Raw genomic sequence first — 19,729 nt, 5'->3', positions numbered from 1 at the left:
AGAGGATTCTGAAAGTCAGCAGGCAGAAGATTATGTGATGAGCAAGAAGTGATTTGTCGCTCTGTTATTTGCAAGCCAAAGGATTATGGGGCCAGGCTGAAAGCTGTAAATATATGCTTTGCCCAGAGCATGTAATTTCAGCTGGACTATAGCAGAGTAGATACCTAGAGGAGAATACAGTGTGAGAGATCTCTCCCCAGGAGATGTTGGAAATTCTCACCTAAAATTTTTGATTATTTGGAGTCAGGGACCGGTGGCCCATGCTTGTAATGCTAACTACTCAGGAAGCTGAGATCTGAGGATCATGGTTTGAAGCCAGAAAACTAGCCCTGAGACTCTTATCTCTGATTAACCACTCAAAAGCCAGAAGTGGTCCTGTGGCTCAAGTAGTGGGTAGAGTCATAGCCTTGAGCATAAAGAGGCTTAGGGACAGTGCCTAGGCCCTGAATTCAAGACCCACAACTGACAAAAAAATTGGAAGCTAATTTATTAAGCTCTATGGAATAATAAAGTACCATCTTTAAGCTCCTGCTGACACAGCAATTTTATTACAGTATTGGCCACCCAGGAGGTTTCATTGTGGGGTGCATTGAAAGATGAGAAATCTTGTCTTCACACAGGGAGAAAAATGGCCAAGAGACAGGTATTGCTCAGATCTGAGTTAAAACAGTTTTATTTTTTGCCTTTTTCATGCAAACTATGTTAAAATATTGTTCCAAAGAGCCTGAAGAGTTTAATGGAGAAGGAAGATATTCCCCAGGCTGCGTATATTACTTACGATGCATCTATGTAAGAGAGGGTATAAGCATTTTCATTTCATGAGTTTAGTAAAGAATAAAGAGCAAAGTATTAATTTCCAAACTCAGAGAGAGGGGAGGTAATATTTGAGGAGTTAGAGCCATGGAAGCAACGAGGGACTTCAATCACACAAAAATGTCACAATTAGCTTTAATTTATTGAAACTGAATTTTAAAAAATCTGGATAAAGAACTTAATCAAACTCTTGGTAAAGACTTTGTTTACAGCTACAAGGTTCACTTTGTACAGGACTACTGACAAGGCAAAAATCTGCTGTCTTTTTCATTCCTGAGTCAATAAAATTGGTAGCAATTTTGTTTTATACTGGAGAATTATTAACCCCTAGGGAATTTTGTCGTGATATCCTGGCGAAACAATGGACAGATGATAGGATGTTATTACAGGATTTCAAAAAGAAGACTCCCCTGATGCCAGTGGCCCACACCTGCTCAAGAGGCTGAGATCTGAAGATTGCAGTTCAAAGTCAGCTGGGGCGGGAAAGTCTGTGAGACTCCTATCTTCCATTAGTGGAGATAAGAGATACAGCCAGAAGTGAAGCTATCTATGGCTCAAGTGGTGGAGCACTGCTCTTAAAACACACCAGACCCTGAGTTCAAACTCCCCCCCCATGAAATAAATAAATAAATACAAAGAAAGCTTGATATAAAACAATTTATGCAAATTTTTGACTATCATTACTATTTCTTTAATTTAATACTCTGCCAGCATAGGAGGGGATAGTTCTTAGGATCTATAATTCAATTAACTTTGAGTACGGCATACATATTCATCATTCAATTATCTTTGTGTGAAAAAATAACCCTAGTCCTGTTTCAAGGGTCAAGCTCCTTGCAGTCACTAGAACCTCTAATAGAAGTTGATGGAGCATACTTTGACAAAATGTAGACCACAATATTGTACACATTGAATTCCTGGCTGTTCAAGGGGTATCAATGTGTAGCCTGTGGCTTTTAGCTCCTGGTGCTGAACTTAGGACAAACAAACCAGAATCCTCTATCTGTGTAACTAGCCAGAGGCAGCTCAATGTCTTTGACTCTAGCTTTTGTTTGAAAAACTCAACAGAAGTCTGCCTACTGTACTTCTTTGTAATAGACTTTTCAAAGGTGAAGCATTATTGTTATCAGCTAAAACTTGAACTTTATAAAACCTTTGGCCAACCAGCTGATATTGAGCAGAGTCCTGATATTATTTTCCGAGTCAGGATAACATGAAGGAGAAAAATCACCCAGATATTTTTCTCATCTTTTTTGCAGTTTCAACATGTAAAGAAAAAACACAGCTTAATTAATTATTTAAGCTAAGTATAGACAGTGAACATTTCAACTAATAATTGCTGTTGGCTTTGGTTAAATAGGAAAATTTATTTCTGGAGTGTCTCTTCTGGTTTCTGTATGAAACTCCTCAGTAACTAGCAAGGTTTCTCTCAGGAGGTGAAATGCATCGTTAATATGGCAGGTCTCTATTGCCCACTTAATTGTTCAGAGAATTATCAGAGCTCCCAGTGAAAGATTGATAGGTTGATATATCATCCTCCTATGGTGTACAAGGTTGCTACTTCCTGGAATGGATTTTTGGCTTACCAGAATGATGAATGGTGATGGCAGCAGGCAAGTCCTACACAGGGGAAACCATCTCTGTGCTACTGATTAGAAGTTCATACAGTTCATACAGGTCATGAGCATAAAAATATTTCCCTGCAAGAGTCATCAACATTCACATTCAAAAGAACTGAGGAATACTTTCAGTCTGTCCTTTTTCCCTTTTCAGTGATGGAAACTCATCTTTCCAGTATGGCTGGGTTGAATTTACAAATGGCTGAACACATAAATGATCAAGTTGAGCACCATGACATCTGATCAACTTTAATAAGAACACAGAGGGCTGGGAAGGTGGCTCAGTGGTAGAGCGCTTGCCTTGCATGCACGAGGCAGGAAAAAAAAGCCAGAAGTGGCGCTGTGGCTCAAGTGGTAGAGTGCTAGCCTTCAGCTGACGGGCTGAGGGACAGCGCCCAGGCTCAGAGTTCAGGCCCCAGGACTGGACCAAAAAATAAAAAAATAAAAAAATGAGAACATAGAGAATGGCACCTAATTTTTCCATGAGTAAGAGATCAACTCAGAAGGCATTTTTCTAGAGTGAGACTTAAGTAACTTGTGAGCAAACAAGTATAATTTCTCCTATAAGTAATTATATAGTAGTGACCAATTCTAAGGTATATGTCTCTATATATGCATTAACCACAAAATATGAATATATATAATTTTTAAGAATTTTTTTAAAAATATAAGTGCCCTTAACTTTTATATCTGTCATTTATTGCAAGGCTTTGGTAAACCATTTTCTTTTCAATATATTGGTTTCACACACACACACACACACACTCATTTACATATACCACATAAATGCTCTTGACTCTCTAGAAAGAGGTCTGTTGAATAATAGTTTTCTTGTTTTCCTGGGCTTGTGGGGTGAGTGCTTTCTAAGAGGGTGGACATAATGGTAATTGCAGCAAGATCTTCACACAGTTTTCCTTGTCCTCACACCAAGTATTTCTCTTCCTAAAATGGATTTCCTTCAGGCTCATGGCTTTCTTGCAAACAATGAGTAACACAATCTTACCCCTTCTCTGAACAGAACAGTAGTTAGTTCTAGGCATCATTCGCTTTTTACTTTCTTTTCAATCTGATTTCTTCAGAAAGGTTGAAACATGGCATGGGCAGAAAGACAAAGATATTTACAGTTTAGTAACATGTGAAAGTTAATCCATGTGAACTAGGTATTAGATTTGTGCTTTATAAATTCATCTGGACACATCCATAATATGCTTTGATATCATCTTTACAATATTATTGTCTTGTAATTCTTAATCCTTACCTTTATGATTTCTCCTCTTGATTTCCAATTGAGTTTAAATTCCATAAGGGAGGAAAGTGATACTTAGGCTTGAACTCAACATCTCATGTTCTGCCGTGGCTTTTCCCTTAAGGATGTTGTGCTACCATTTGAACCACACCTCTCTTTCCAGGTTAACAGGACCAGTGATTTGTGTGTGTGTGTGTGTGTGTGTGTGTGTGTGTGTGTGTGTGTGTGTGTGTGTTATGTTTTGTTTTTTGTCAGTTGTGGGGCTTGAACTCTTGGCCTGGGTGCTATCTCTGAGCTCTTCAGCTCAAGGCGCACGCTCTGCCACGTGAGCCACCGTGCTACTTCCAGGTTTCTGGTGGTTAATTGGAAATAAGAGTCTTACAGACTTTCCTGCCCAGGCTGGCTTTGAACTGTGATCCTCAGATCTCGGCCTCCTGAGTAGCTAGGATTACAGGCATGAGCCACTGGCTCCCGGCTAATATTGTCTTCTTAAATAGGTCCTTGGTAACAGATTTAGATCCTGATGATAACAGAATTGAAATATTGCAACTGTTCAGAGAACCCTAAGAGAAGGTAAAAATAGCAATCCTTTCAAATGAGCCAATGGCAATATAACTTGCCAAAAGCCAACTGTGTTTGCTTATAGGACTAAAACAGCAACCCTTCAAAGCTCAGAATGAGTTAGAGGAACAATCTGTCATGAGTAATCACCTGTTTTCTCAAAGGAGAAGTACAGAACCTCCCCACAACGGTTCCCCATGCGTCTGGATAATCTGGGAAAAAATGCTCTCTGCAGAGGCTCTCTGCAATGCATTTATATTTGTCTCAAATTGAAATAAAAGATGTTCACCTATCGTTTGCCTTTATGACCCATGGGAAGGGATAAAGAAACATGGAGTCTGACCACCTTTGGGAATTTTCCTAACACCACTTCTGACCCTTTTGAATTAGTAATCTTTACGCATGAACAAAGATCCCAAGGGGAAAGTGTATTGCCTTATAGTAGTCTAAATAATAAATAATAAATGGGTGGTGTGGGTAAAACAATTCACAGTAAATCCATTGTATGTTCTATGGTTAGGCTTCATCCTTTATTAGGTAGTGAATAAAAGACAACCAATGCTTAGAACTTCAATTTAAGAGACCATTTAAACAAAAACGGTTCCATAGCGAAGTGAGGCAGAAGGGATCCAGGTATTTCTGAGTATTCTCATATGGCTGATGGAGAAAATATGGCTGATTTTTGTTTGTTCCCAGCAAATCATGATTTAGTAACACATTGTGACCAGGGCTCTGTGTGTCCCACAGGCCCTGACTTCTGGTGGACTGGCTCAATCACTTTAATGAAAATGGTGAAGAACAGCAAAAGTACATTGCAACAAGATTACATCAATTAACACCTAAGTTCTCCAACAGAGAGGCCAATATCAGCTGGGGGGAATTGTTGGATAAGGATTCAGGATGACTGAAGTAAAAGGTCAAAATATTTGACAGAGTAGGAGAAGGAAAATTAAAGTCCAATATCATCAGAAGCTAGTCAAATGGGATACATACAGAGCTCAAAGGAACAAACTCATAGGCAAACTAGATATCTACCTACCTAGCTGAATTAGCAAGGGCTAGAGGAAAGGAACATTTTTCTAAACCAAAAGAATAAAGATATTGCTAAATAAAAACTAGTTATTTTCCAAATAAAATTGTCATGCTAACCAATATATTTAACCACAGTCATGGCTTAAAATTCTTTTTTACCAGAAGAATGATAAAATGTATTTTCTTTTCTTCTCTATTCTTCCTTTATCCTTCTTTTCATTTATTCCTTTGCTTTTTCCCCTCTCCTTTCTCTCTTTTTCTTTTGTTTAGGTTGATTGGTTAACAAATGATAGATAAAGCCAACTGATTGAAGGATACATTGTTGTGATGAATTTCTATCACTAGATAGTAAAGTATTCCGGAGACCATGTTTCCTATTGAGCACCAAGCACGCTATGGGTGTTTTGTAAATATAAAATGAAATTGCTAAATACCTATCTCTCAAAGGGTTTCATCTTGATTCCTTCTATCTCTCTCAGTGTTATTACAGTTTAGACAAGAGAAGTTTCAGGAAGGCCATACCCCACCCTCCCCTATATGTTTAAATAGTCTTTACAAAACCTTTTCAAAAATACTTTTTTCTTTAAACCTAAATCAGTTAGGATTGGTTTATGCACATTTTGTCCCTGCTTTAAGTTTGAGCGTCATTGTTCTAATTAACGCAACAGATTAGCTGCATCAAACCCCACCGTAAAAATAGGTACCTATTAGTTTTTATGGGGGGAAAAAAAGCAAAGAGCCTTTATCACAAATTAAAGGCACAACTATTTTACGCCATCCGTTACAACTTAATGATAACATGGAACACTGAATGGTTATATAATTGTTTTATATAGATTTTTCTTTTTATAAGTTATTCTCTTAGTCTTTCTAACATATATACAATATACATATATTTATAGATACCCCTGATAAATCTTGTTTTAAAGGTAAAACATCAACTCCTTTTAGCTTTATAGTGAATTTCAAAGGCAGTCAGTATTACCTTAACACTCCACTAGAGAAATGATGTCCCAGTGAATCTAACCACTAATTTTTTTTAACGCTGTGATCACTGGTGTGCAAGTAACTCAGATTCATTTATTTTGTTCTTAATAGTTAAATATATATTAGTTGCTTATATTATGTCAGTAGGAAGTATTAAAGAAAGAATCAAAAACAATAAGGTCACAACAATTGCTAATGTTTAAGTCTAAAATCATACTTCAAACAGAAACCTTTGAGACAATCCTACTGGTATGATATAAAGTGAATACTGAAGGATTGCAATGTTCGTGTTTTTTATTAGCTATGTACTAACATGAAAGATCTTTTCTTTTCCTTCTCATCTCAGATTGATTGTTCCTTGTCTTTGAAACAGCATAGTCATACTGATTTCTGTCTTCCAAAGCTATGTCGGTTTCCAAATGCAAGTTCATTATAAGCACTTCTATGTTTCCAGGAATACTTGCTTGAGGTGGGAAACTAGTATATGGTAAGAAATTAATTACCTTTCTTCATGTCTCCCACCCCTGACATAGCCCCGTTCTAACAAGCTAGATGTGAAGGGAGAAGGCTGATTAGAGACATCTCCATGACACTGTACAGTGTCTATTTAATTTTTCTTATTACTGATTACTGGTATGAAATAGATCATTCTAACTTTTGCAGTTCTTTAAAACCTAATGGCATAGAGTGAGACACAGCACTATTTGTTTTACAAGACATCTACTGTATCTACTTTTGTTGGGATAAATACCCAGTAATTGCTGTCATAGCCAGAGGACCAGCACGGGTACTACTATTCACAGTGTTGCTTTTGTTTTTGTTTGTGTGTTTTTATTTGTTCTTGTTTTTTAGCTTTTTCTTATTATTTTAATCTATAGAGTAAATTACTATATACACAATGGAACCAGTTAATGCCCTTAGACAATTATAGTTCTTTCATAAAGCAGAAAAGACAATGCAGGGGAAAATTAGTGCCCAAAAGCACAGTCACAAAGGCTTTGAAAGTTCTCAATACCACTACAAGTCAGTGCTGGAGATCATGTCTAAAACAATCAGTGATTCAAGAGGAATGCTTTAATTTGGAGAAAATACCATTCCCTCCCTCCCACCCTTAAGTACCCCCTCCCTTTTTTAAATAATCTTTTCAATTCACTATCAAAAGTCCTGGCTCTTCAGATATGCGTTAAACTATAAATAAACACTGCATAGTTCTCTTTTGTTTTGTTTTGTGAAAAATTATTGCAGTACAAAGACTCCAGTTTGGAATTCAGTAAGGAGCAAACAGTACTGGAGTATGGGCGGTCCGAATGGGTCCTGGCGCTGGTCGCAGAAGTGCAGGAGGCAGGCAGAGGTCTGGAACAGAGTGGCTACAGGAGCAGTTCCACTGAAGTGAGAATTCACTGCCACAGCAGCAGCAGCTGCTGTGGCAGTGAGGGGGTTGGGAAGAATTCGGGGAGCCAATGGCTTTGAAGGTTCTTTTGAAAACACTAATTTTACCTGTAAGGAAAAGCTAAGAGAAGGATGAGAATAAGAGTTTGGGAATCTGTAGTCATTAGTCAAAATGATAAATAGGCTTAGGAATACAACGGAGTGATAGACTGATGGTTCGTGTTTGTAACCTTAGTTATTCAGGAGGCTGAGATTAGAGGATCATGGCTAGAGACCCAGCCTGGGCAGAAAAATGCAAAAGATTCTTCTTCAGTTAACCCCAGAAAGCTGGAAGTGGAGGTGTAGCTAAAGTGGTAGAAGGTCAGCCTTGAGTAACTTAATTAATTGAGAGCACTAGGCTCTTAGGTCAAGCTCCACTACTGGCGTACTCATGTGCACGCACGCACACAAAGCAGTGAACAGCTACAATCATAAAGTCAAACTGCTGAACTGACAATAAAGAAAATAAAAAGCCTTGAACAACATTTTTCCCTTTGGAAGAGCGGGAGAGCTGAAAATGGCCAACCAGCAATGCTAAAGAATCCTCTAGAGAAGGACCTGGGAATCTTATTTAAGTTGAAAATTATACTTGCTGAGGAAAGTATTCATCTTTTTTTTTTTTAAGTAGTGGCTTATGCCTGTAATCCTAACTACTCAGGAGGACTGTTTTCAAAGACAGCCCAATCAGGAAAGTTCTTGAGACTCTTATCGCCAATTAATCACCAAAAGGCTGGAACTGGAACTGTGTCTCAAGTGGTAGAGCAATAGCCTTGAGCATAGAAAGTTCATGGGGCAATATTCATGCCCTGAATTCAAGCCCAAGGACAGGCACAAAAATAAAATAAAATAAATGACCAAGAAAAGATGATCAAATGAAATATAAAATATAGAGAAAATTTGTGCCACCCTTGACACATTTGTTAACCATCACAGAGCAGACCCTGGTTAAAAAAAGAGGTTCATTGTTGTTTTCAATCATACACTGAGCAGGCACCACAGACAATGCAATTTCCTCCTGTCTAAAATCCAAGGGAAATACCAAATAGTAACAAAAAACTTCTTCAACAAAGAGTAAACACTTCTCCAAATATTGACACTTTCCCCTTTGTCTCTATGCAAATACTCACCACCTCTTCTCCATCCTGCTTTATTATAACAAACAATAATTCCAGGTTAGGAAGTCAAGAAGATACTTCTCCCTGGGGAGAATATTTCCACTTCTACAAGCAGTAACATAGCCACAGTCCAGAGGGAGATTCTAAAGACTAGCTGGATTTTGAGTGCTCTACTCACTTACAAACTTCAGCCACTTCTATGCTGGTTAAGACAGGACTACGGTGCTGAAAAACCAGCTCCACACAGAACTCACCTTCTCCTCTGCAGCTAAATCTATTGTTATTTTTTAAAAAAAGTGGTTCCATCTGCATAAAAATAGAGAATACTGACACGAGCATCTTCTAATTAATGACTACAGCTTTCTTATAGCTATATTTTCACGTGTCCATGTACACAACAGCACCAACTATGAAAAGATCTATTTGAGAAAGACAGATTTCAAAATGCACAATCCGGCGTCCTCAGTTTTCACTGAGGACCGAGTCTGATAGAAATGATAGTCCCTTTAACCAGTCATAGGTTATAGTTACATGGTTGGAAGGTTTCCTTAATTCTCCCTGATTCCCTCCCAAATAACCCTAGTCATCTCTACACAAGGACACTGTATCATCTACAAGGCATACTTTGGAGTAATGAAAGAGGGCATTTTGCAGGATATATTTGTCCAGGCCTTCTATAGTTCCCTTGGATGAAGGATTAAGTAAAACAAAGTCATCCTCTTGAGCCTGTATTTTGAACATCAATGCTTTGTCTTGAAACTCTTAAAAAGACTTTTATTGACCTTCTACCTTGATTATCATCATCACTCATATCAAGACCAGATTTAACAAAGCGACTCCCTTAGAGAATTGAAAGAAGCTGATCTTTTCTCCCTTTGCTATACTCAATGATGGATCTGGACGCAAATAGGTAAGACACTAAGCTGTGGCTAAAATGGGGCAAAGGCTTGACATAAATCATTGGGCCAATGGTGGTATCGAGATCTCACTGAAATCAATTTGTGATATCTTAGGTACATTTACTCCACTTATTGACTGACATTCTCTCCTCCCCACCCCTTTCCAAAAAGTATATTCTCACAGACTGTGGACATTACAGAAAGCATGTTATCTATTGGGAAAGAAAGATGTCACTCACCCCCAGTGGATGTGCTGCCTTAGGAAGCTTGTTGTAGGGACTATACTTCGGTTTCGGGGGCTTTCCAGCCACTCTGTCTTTGTGCCTTCGACTGCTAATGTGCTATTAAATGCAATTATACAGTGACAGCGTAAAAAAGGGTATCTACAAAAACTCTCACAAATATTGTTTTAACCTGGAGAAAGATAATCATTATTTCATGCACATTTCAGAAAGACAAATTTTTTAAAAAGGCACACACTTGTGCCCTTGGATTCTGATGGCCAGAGCATAACTATTCATTTTTAAATATTTTTAACAAATAGAAGGATCTTCCACCACCCCCCCCCCCCAGCTTTTTGCCTTCTCCCTGAACACATATCCATTTTTAGAAAAGTGTTCACAAAGGAAAGGCATGTCTAAAGGAATTTTATGTGCAAATAAACAAAGATGCCCAGGAAGGCATGAATTTATTTCCATACCAATATTTATCCTCACATTTGTACAGCCAAATGTCAGCCCTTCAAATTCTAAAGATAAATAACCAAGGTGCATAAAATCAGCAAAATCCTGTACATACACATATATAAAACACAACACAATACGAAGGCTGGGCCTTCCGCTGGAAATATACCACTGACATGTTTAGAAGGCTATTCAGTATAGAAATGAACGCAATGTGATTAGTCATCCCTTTTAGCAGCTGGTTGCAGGATTTAGAACTACAGCACAATACCATGTAATAAACTACACACAATAAGAGAGTAGCACAGCACAAAATTAGTTGCAGCATGGAAATAGCAAAACACATAGAAACGGAACATGGTAAGTTGATCTTTAATGAGACTTAACACATTTGAATGGGAAATATGATAGAGGAAAGATTGGATAACTGTCTCCTCCTACTCCATACACACCGGAATAGTGCAAACTCCCTGCCAAGAACTTTCAAGAGATCCTAGAAGCCACTGCATTTCCCGGCAAATTAATATACACAAAAAAGGACAGTGGATAGAAGACAAAGGGGTGCAATAAAAAAAAATTGTCTTCCCACAAAAAAAAAAAAAGAAATAAACATAGTTGTGCCGGTAGCTTTAGTGTGGTCTTGTTTGTAAACATTTGGGTAAATGCCCAAAAGTGGGATTGCTGGGTCATATGAAAGCTCTAAGTGGAGTCTTTTGAGGAACCTCCATAGTACTTTCCAAAGTGGTTGAACAAGTTTACACTCCCAGCAACAATGAAGTAAGGTTCCCTTCTGTCCACATCCCCTCCAGGATCTATTGTTATTAGATTTCTTGATTATAGCCATTCTAACTGGGGTGAGGTGGAATCTCAATGTTGTTTTGATTTGCATTTCTTTTATGGCTAGGGAGGTTGAGCATTTCTTCAGGTGTCTATTAGCCATCCTTCTTTCCTCTTCAGAGAAGTTTTTCTTTAAGTCTTTAGACCACTTGTTTATTGGACAGTTGTTTCTTTGAGGATTTGTTGTTTGGGGATTTAGTTTTGGAGTTCCAGGTATATTTTAGATATGAGACCCTTGTCCATTGTATGGCTAGTGAAGATCTTCTCCCAATCCATGGGCTTTCTATTGATCTTGCTGGCTATGTCCTTTGCCATGCAGAAGCTCTGCAACTTCATGCAGTCCCATTTGTCCAGCCTTTCTTTGATTTGTTGTGTTTCTGGGTCTCTATTAAGAAAATTTCGGCCTGTGCCAAGGAGACATAGGGTTTCTCCTAATCCGTTCTGTAATGTTTTCAGAGTGTCTGCTTTGACTCTGAGGTCTTTGATCCATTTGGAGTTGATTCTGGTGCAGGGTGATATATAAGGATCTAGCTTTAGTTTTCTACAAGTTGTTAACCAATTTTGCCAGCACCATTTACTGAAGAGGCTGTCTTTCTTCCATTCTATTTTTTAGCTCCCTTATCGAAGATTAGATGGCACTATTTACTATAGCTAAGATATGGAACCAACCCAGATGCCCCTCAGTAGAAGAATGGATCAAGAAAATGTGGTATATATACACAATGGAATTCTATGTCTCCATCAGAAAGAATACATTGCCCCATTTGTTAGGAAATGGAAAGGCTTCGAAAAAATTATATTAAGTGAAGTAAGCCAGGCCCAAAGAAACATAGGTCCCATGCTTTCCCTTATTTGCAATATCTAGTATCTGTCTGAGTCAAGTAGAAAAGGTCAAATAAGGTGATGTTAGGAAAATGAACCCTAAGATATGTTTTCAAATAATTTTTTTCTTTCATGTGATTATTTCTAACACATTTATAAGATTATTTCTTTGTTGCTTTGTATGTCCCTCCCCCATAGTATAACCCCTGCTTTCACTGTATTTAATGTTGGTATAATTTGTGGAGGGGAAGGGGAAAAACAAATCCTTTAAATAAGGATACAGGTGGACCCATTTCAACAATGAAATATAGAAGTCGTTATGTGGAAAAGGAACTTTACAACTTTGGTGTGGGTGGGGGGGGGGGAACCAGGGCGATGGGTGGGGGGTGGAGGGGGGAGGGTGGGAAGGGATGGGAAGGGGAAACAAAGGAGGAGGCTACAATGCTTGATCAGAAATGTACTCATTATCTTGCCCATGTAATTGTAACCCCTCTGTGTACAGTATTTTCACAATAAAAATAAAATAAAATAAAAGAAGACAAGGGGGTGAGTAGGCAGATGTGTGGATGGAGGGATGGATGGAAGGATGGAGCAGAATTACAGAAGGGAAAGGAAGAAAGATTGCACATGTATCCTGCTTGTGGGGGGAGGGGGCAGGGCTGCTTTGCTTACATTCCCACCATCTGCCCTGCCTACCTGTTTCAGTTGGGTTTCTGAGTTGACATGCACATGACAGATTTCACAGTGGAAAGTCTTGTTTTGCAGCCCGTGTTTCCTTTGTTGACAGGTCCTTTGCCTTTTACTCCTGCCCCAGGAAAGGCTTTGATAGTCCCACTTCCATTCCTGGCTTCTAGCATAGTTTTGTGCTTAGTACCTGCCAGGAATAGTTGGGGACACGGGGAAAGAGAAATAAAAAGAATGACAGGGGAAGTGTTAGCTAGTAGATAAGTTAAGGAACCATATAATATCCAAATGTGAACCTTTGGGACTAAGGCTGAAGCATGGCCATGATGTCTAGACTGTAACAACGTGTTCCTGTCACCTTGTATAATCCTATTGAACTTTTCACTTTTGTAAAATGCTGCTCCACATCACAAGCAAACACCATCATCCTAGCAACTGAACTTGAGAGCCCTCTGAGAGGAAATTAAATGGGTGTGACTGAGTTTCATTTCCTCTTGATGTTATAATAAGCCATAAATGAAGGCTGATGAGGAAGAGTGAGTTAGTTGCTGAAGGCAGAGTTGGAAGTGATGTGTAACAAATGTAATCAATTTAAACATGGTGTGTTTACAAAGGTGGCACTAATTAAATATCCACTTTTTAAACAGAATCTAAACAACCTCGCTTTACTGTGTGTTTTAGGTTCAAAATGGAAGAGCAAGATTAATAATTTTAAAAAAAACTTGATGGTTCTGTAAAGGTCACTTTAGGCTAATACAATGCAAGTAAGTAAGAAAATGAAAGGTAAGCTCAAAGTGTAGGAAGATAACCTGTAAATAAATGCTTATCTTCACTAAAGCATTAACCTCTCTGGGCTCTCACACATAGGTACTGTAACTCCACTTGGCAATCATCAACATTATTTTTTTCAGATCACAGTAGTTCCATCATGATGGCCATTTTCCCTCAAGAGCATTGCTTGGGGCTGGGAAGGTGGCTCAGTGGTAGAGCGCTTGCCTTGCATGCATGAAGCCCTGTGTTCGATTCCTCAGCACCACATAAGCAAAAAGAAAAAAGCCGGAAGTGGCGCTGTGGCTCAAGTGGGAGAGCGCTAGCCTTGAGGTGAAGTGCTGAGGGACAGTGCCCAGGCCCTGAGGGACAGCGCCCAGGCCCAGAGTTCAGGCCCCATGACCGGACCCCCCCCAAAAAAAAGGATTGCTTAAATTTTGCTTTATTTCTAGTTATTACGTGTTCCTTCTTCATCCCTCTTGGAGGTGTGTTTTAATTTAGGAATTTCTTTTATTATCACATGTAGCCTTTGTGGTATTCGTTTAAATTAATTTCTACTTCCTACTTGTATTTATTAGGTTTTTGATCAGTTCTGCAAACATAAAAAGAGATTCTTAACTTCTGAGTCATACATCTGCCTCAGAGCATTACTGAACATTAGTGAGTAAAACATGTTTGGAACATTCTAGATCAGTGTAGATCCCCTCCTATCGAATAAGATAGTTCATAGCTACACATTTTATCTTATTCAGGATAATCATGACTTTAACCAATCAATATAAAACATACACACTTTACAACGTAGGTTGTTTGCTTTGAATATCAATGTTCTTAATGCATAACTATTATAATACTCATATGTCAACCTAAAGAAGTCAGCGTGGTGTTAGCATTGGAGGAACTGCAGCACTGCACTGAGGGACGAAGCAATTCAAGGTAGTGCTGTTGGTGCCCTCCTCTTCTTTGCCCGGCCTCCGTGCAATAGAGTAAACACAGGAATTTTCTACTTTGCAGATGGCACACATGTTCTAGGATGCCAGATACAGATACGTAGAAGGTGTTCTGCACCTCTTTCTTGCAACAGATAATTTTATTTCAAAAATTCCCCTCCTGTATTCAAAATGAAATGCACTTCAGGGGCAAATTTAGATTTCCAGTGCACCTGAGAAACCAAGAGCATGTCATCCTGACTTTCAGAAGGGACTCCTGGTTCACTTTTGGTTCAAATCATTTGTGATTTGGAGCCAGGGCTTGGTACATAGCTTACATGCACACACACACACACACACACACACACACACACACACACACACACACATCTCAAGGTTGGTAGGGGAACTTCAACAAGTGGCTTTGCTTCTATGGTTATTATTAATCATCAGTACAGCTGAACTTTGTACAGTATAACCTCATGCACTTAGTGGCAGAGTATTCATCATAATTAAATAGCTATTAGACAGTTTATATTTTTAATGTTTTAAGAAGCTCTAAAGGTAACTACTTTTATTTATCCCAAATAAAGCTCAAATTCAATTTAAAAAATCTTGTTTTAACTGAAAACGTTGGGGATAAATGTACATGGAGAATATATACATGATGAAGATTGAAACTCATTTTTATTGCAATACCTTGATACACCCTCGAGCCTGTGCTAACTGTGCTGTTGGCTCGCAGCAACTATATGCATTAAGTGCTATTTTAATGCCTGATAAGACACTGAGATAGGCAAGACTAAGTTACCCTCACGGGCACAGAAAACAAGCCTTCCATGACATTCTTGAAATCTAGAAAACTGATCTTTAGCTAAGTCCCTAAAATTTCACTAAGGGCTTCCAACACAACTGGCTGTGGTTGTATACCAGTCTTCCATAATATCTATCCTTTGATTTTCTACCTTACATATTAATAGTCTTGTGTAAAACTGGCTTATATTTGGGTCTTTCAAACCCCGCCTCCCAATCTATTTTCTTCCAGCACCCTCTTCTTCTGAGCAGAATTCTATAAACCAGGATATACTAAAGGGCTGTGGCCCTGTACTAGTCCACAATATCACTTCTTGTTTCTGTATCGCATAAATGCCTTCCAAGGTCCAGGCCTACCTCTGCATCCCATGCAACTTCTCAGCAGAGCAGTCAAAAATATGTTTCTGCACCACCTCCCGTGCCATCTCTGTCTTGAGAAAATCTTCAGGATTTCAGGCAAAGGTATCATCCTGACACTCTTGAAAGCCTGACCTGATAGTAATTCTATTTGAAGTTTTGTATGAATGACTTCTGAAAAGAATACCATATTTCATCCAAACTCAGCAAATCATAAAGTTTCAAGTAATTTTATTTACTTTTTGCTTAGCTGTCTAGTTTTGAATATGTTGAGGCAAAATAATTATTGTTCTTGTATTTGTAAAAAATCAGCATCCATCATGTAAAATAACAGAATGAAGTGGGCTGTGCATTATGCTTTTCCATAGCATAATGAGCTGAAGGCTCTAAATAATGTCAATGATATAGAGCTTCTCCCTTAATATACCATTAGTCAGGTAGTTGCTAGTGACCCATGCCTGTAATTCTAGCTGAGATGTGAGGATCATCACTCAAAGCCATCCCAAACAGGAAAGCTTGTGAGACTCTTGTCTCCAATTAACCCTCAGAAAACTGGAATTGGCACTCCAAATGGTATAATGGTAGCCTTGAGTGTAAAAGCTCAAGGACAGCACCCAGGCCCAAACTGCAAGACGCATGAGCAACAAAAGAAAAGACAAGAAAAGAAGAGAAAAAAACACATCAGTCTCTATTGAATAGTGAACATGGTTACTATGGTAATTTTCTATATGAGAAATTAGCACAATGTGCTAATTTATTATATAGCTTACAACTGACATCACAACAGCTCCACAGATACAACTTGTTAGTAAATCCATAGCAGTTCAAAGGCTGACCTCACTGAAGGCTTGATTCATGACTTGAACCCCAGTGCTGCTTATTTTAAAAATGTAAAAGTAAGCAGGGCACTGGTGGCTCACACCTATAATCTAGCTACTCAGGAGGCTGAGATCTGAGGCTCAGGGTTCAAAGCCTTCCCAGGCAGGAAAGTCTGTGAGACCCTTATCTCTAATTAACTACCAAATAAGACAGAAATGAGGCTGGGGTTCAAGTGGTAGAGAGCTAGCCTTGAGCATAAAAGCCCTGGGATAGTATCCAGGCCCTAAGTTCAAGTCCCAGGACTTCCAACAAGAAACATGTAAACAAGAGCCAGGTATAGTGGTATATACTTGTAATCCCAACAATGAGAATGGAGGAAGGAAGATTGTGAGTTTGAGGCCAGCCTTTATTACATAGTGAGTGTGAAGCCAGCCAGAAAAACACATTGCTTTATCAATGTTTCTGCTAAGAATTCTAGGACTCCAAAATTCTTAAACTCTAACTGTGAAGGACAGATTTGACCTGCCAAATTGATGCTTGCCTCCAAATAAATGTGTTTTTCTGTCAAAGAATTTTTAAGAAGTATGTGGACTTCATGATGATTATACTTGTGTTTGCATTATACTTGTATATGTATGGCAAATGTGGATGGTACAGATTCTGATAGAAAGGCAGATCGGTTTCTAGGTTTCCAGCAACTGAACTCCTGAACTGTGCCTGACTGCAGTTAATGTTGGTAGGAGGAAGACACATGCTAAAGGAATTGTTCTCCATCTGCAGTCACCCCTCAGAGTTTTAAAGTCAATGCCCAGATATTACGAATGAGGCACAATCGGTCAGTGACTCAACATGCAGCTGCAGTATTAACTTCAGACAAGATTCACAGATGAATCTACTTCTGGTACAGCTGCTGACATAACCCTGGCAAAGAAGAGTCCTTTAAATGAAAAGTCGATCTTGGAAATCAACTCACGTTTTAGAGAAAAGCTGATGTTTGTATGTACACATAATCTCACCCACACTTCCCACACACATGCCGAAAGAGAAACCAAGAGAAGTACAGAGAGAGAGAGACAGAGAGACAGAGAGAGAGAGAGAGAGAGAGAGAGAGAGAGAGAGAGAGAGAGAGAGAAAAGCAGGGGCAAACAGAAGTGGAGACAGAAGTGGGAACAGCCCACACTAAGCAAAAGCAAAGTGTAAACATCACCTGATGTGGAAAAAATAACTTGTAATGTCAAAGCTCATAGAATTCACAAACTGTATAGACCATGGTAATGACAATATGCTTTGTAAAAATTTAAATGTGTTTGTGACTCTGAGTATCACTATTCCACAATACTGTGAAATATGTGAAATTTTATGTAATCACCTAATCTCAATTAAAGGAAAAGAAGTGAGAGAAGGGATGGGTTAAGAGAGGTGGGTGACAATGTTGTCAGGCACCTTGTACTCATATACTGTTTTGTAGAATGGGAACTTCTTTGTACAACTACTTAAAGATAATAAAATAAAATATAAAAAAACCTCCAAGAAAAAAAATTGGAGACAGAGTCAGAGACAATAACAGACAACTAGATAGGACCAAATTATAAAGGAAGAGCATTTTGTGTTTGTTTTTCAATATTCTCCTATTTACTTTTCTGTTTTAAAGTTTGCAGTTCAAGTAAGAGACATTAGGGTTTTGTTTTATTGTTTTTGTGCTTGATTGGTCCTATAACAAAACACACTGTCTTTAAGTTGTGGGAAGAGCACACAAAAACTTACATGTAGAGTTCATAACTCAGTGGCCTCCCATAAGAAATACTAAATTCTCTCTTAAGTATTTATTTTTACATAGTGTTGGCTACAATAGCATTATTTGCTATAGAAATCATAATATAGATGTTTTAATCAAACATACATGGAAAAGTACAGGCCATACTTTATGACATAACTTTAGAAAATATCATTTAGAAGCAAATACTAGATGTGCACAGCAATCCTGAAATCAGGTTAATAAAAAAAAACTTAGAATTATATGCTATTCCACCTAGTTTGCAAAAACACATATACATGCACACATGTGCATACGTACACATGCACACACCATAGTCGACAAGCTCTGGAAACCCTCCCCTGCCCCCATATAAATGCCACTTTGCTTGTCACATTTATGTTTTAATGGCTAATGAATGCCATCTAATAATTGTGCCACTGTCCCCCAGCCCTTGTGTCCTGCTGCACAAGTTCTAATCTATTCAGAGGAAGATGGTTGCAGGGCTGTGGAGACAGAATGAAAGCATGTGCATCTCACCACTGTTGTGCGCCTCCAGCTGTGAGGCAGAGTTGAGGGCAACCTTGCATAGGGAGCAGTAAAGCATTCGTTTTGCCTTTTCCTCCTCTGTTTCTGTGGAAGGACATGAGCTATTGCCGCTAGCTGTCGTGGGGCTTTTTTCTGCTTTAGAGGTGATCTCAGTTGTCATAACACTGCTTTTGCGGATTTCCACACTTGTCCTCATTGATATCGCCGATGTCCCTGTGGTACTGTCTGCATTCAAAAGAGCATAGGAGGAAGGGGAGGATAGAGGGTCATTGTCTTTCCTTGTTTGGAAACGGATGGCTAACATGACACCCTGTTAATAATGATAAGAGCAGTGAGAAATCACTGCTTGTTAACTGCATCTGTCATCTAATGAGAGAATGTACACAGATGACCACATTTCACTTAAGCTTTGGAGGAAACCATCAGGTGATTCTTCAAGATATACATGGATGCAAGTTCTAAATATTCTCTGGGGATAAATAAACATGTCATAAGTTTTTCTTAACACAATGCCGGAATAGAAGAATGTTTGCAATACATACATTTTCCTTTTAAAAATTTTAAAAAGAGGATAAGTGCCTTTAAAACATGCTTTTTTCCTATTTGTCCTATTACTTTTCTGTTGTCCTCCTATATTGCTTTATTTTATTAATCAGCAAAACTCTGATATCAAAATTGCTTTCCCTAGATCAGCAGCTGAGAAAACCATTGTTCTATTTACAAAGAATCATAATTCAGCTTCCTTTGAAAAGTTCATCAGTATGAAACCAAGAGGAATTCTAGTCTGCTGTATTTCTTAAGTGGGCAGTCTGCATCAGACCACATGCAGGAAGTTGTGGTAGAAGCAATCAAATGATCAACCTCACTCGCAAAGAATTCACAGACTAATCATCCTATGTTAACTGTCACATGGTTTCACAAGTTCGAGGACCATGAAAGTGTCCATGCGCTGTAATCCAACAACCCTTTTGGCGCTGAAGTCTGATACTAAATCTGGAGAGATCAACCTTCAAAG

At 38.6% G+C, this 19,729-nt stretch overlaps 1 pseudogene; it reads right to left on the bottom strand.

Moving 5' to 3' along the window:
• Positions 1 to 7,394: 7,394 nt before the first annotated feature.
• LOC122107917 lies at positions 7,395 to 19,018 on the bottom strand (annotated as a pseudogene).
• Positions 19,019 to 19,729: the final 711 nt, after the last annotated feature.

The sequence above is a fragment of the Dipodomys spectabilis genome, unplaced genomic scaffold (genome assembly GCF_019054845.1).
Source record: "Dipodomys spectabilis isolate Male_0828 unplaced genomic scaffold, ASM1905484v1 ptg000054l, whole genome shotgun sequence".
NCBI classification, from domain to species: domain Eukaryota; kingdom Metazoa; phylum Chordata; class Mammalia; order Rodentia; family Heteromyidae; genus Dipodomys; species Dipodomys spectabilis.
Note: the sequence above shows the minus strand (reverse complement) of the source record. Positions and strands in the feature narration are given on the sequence as shown.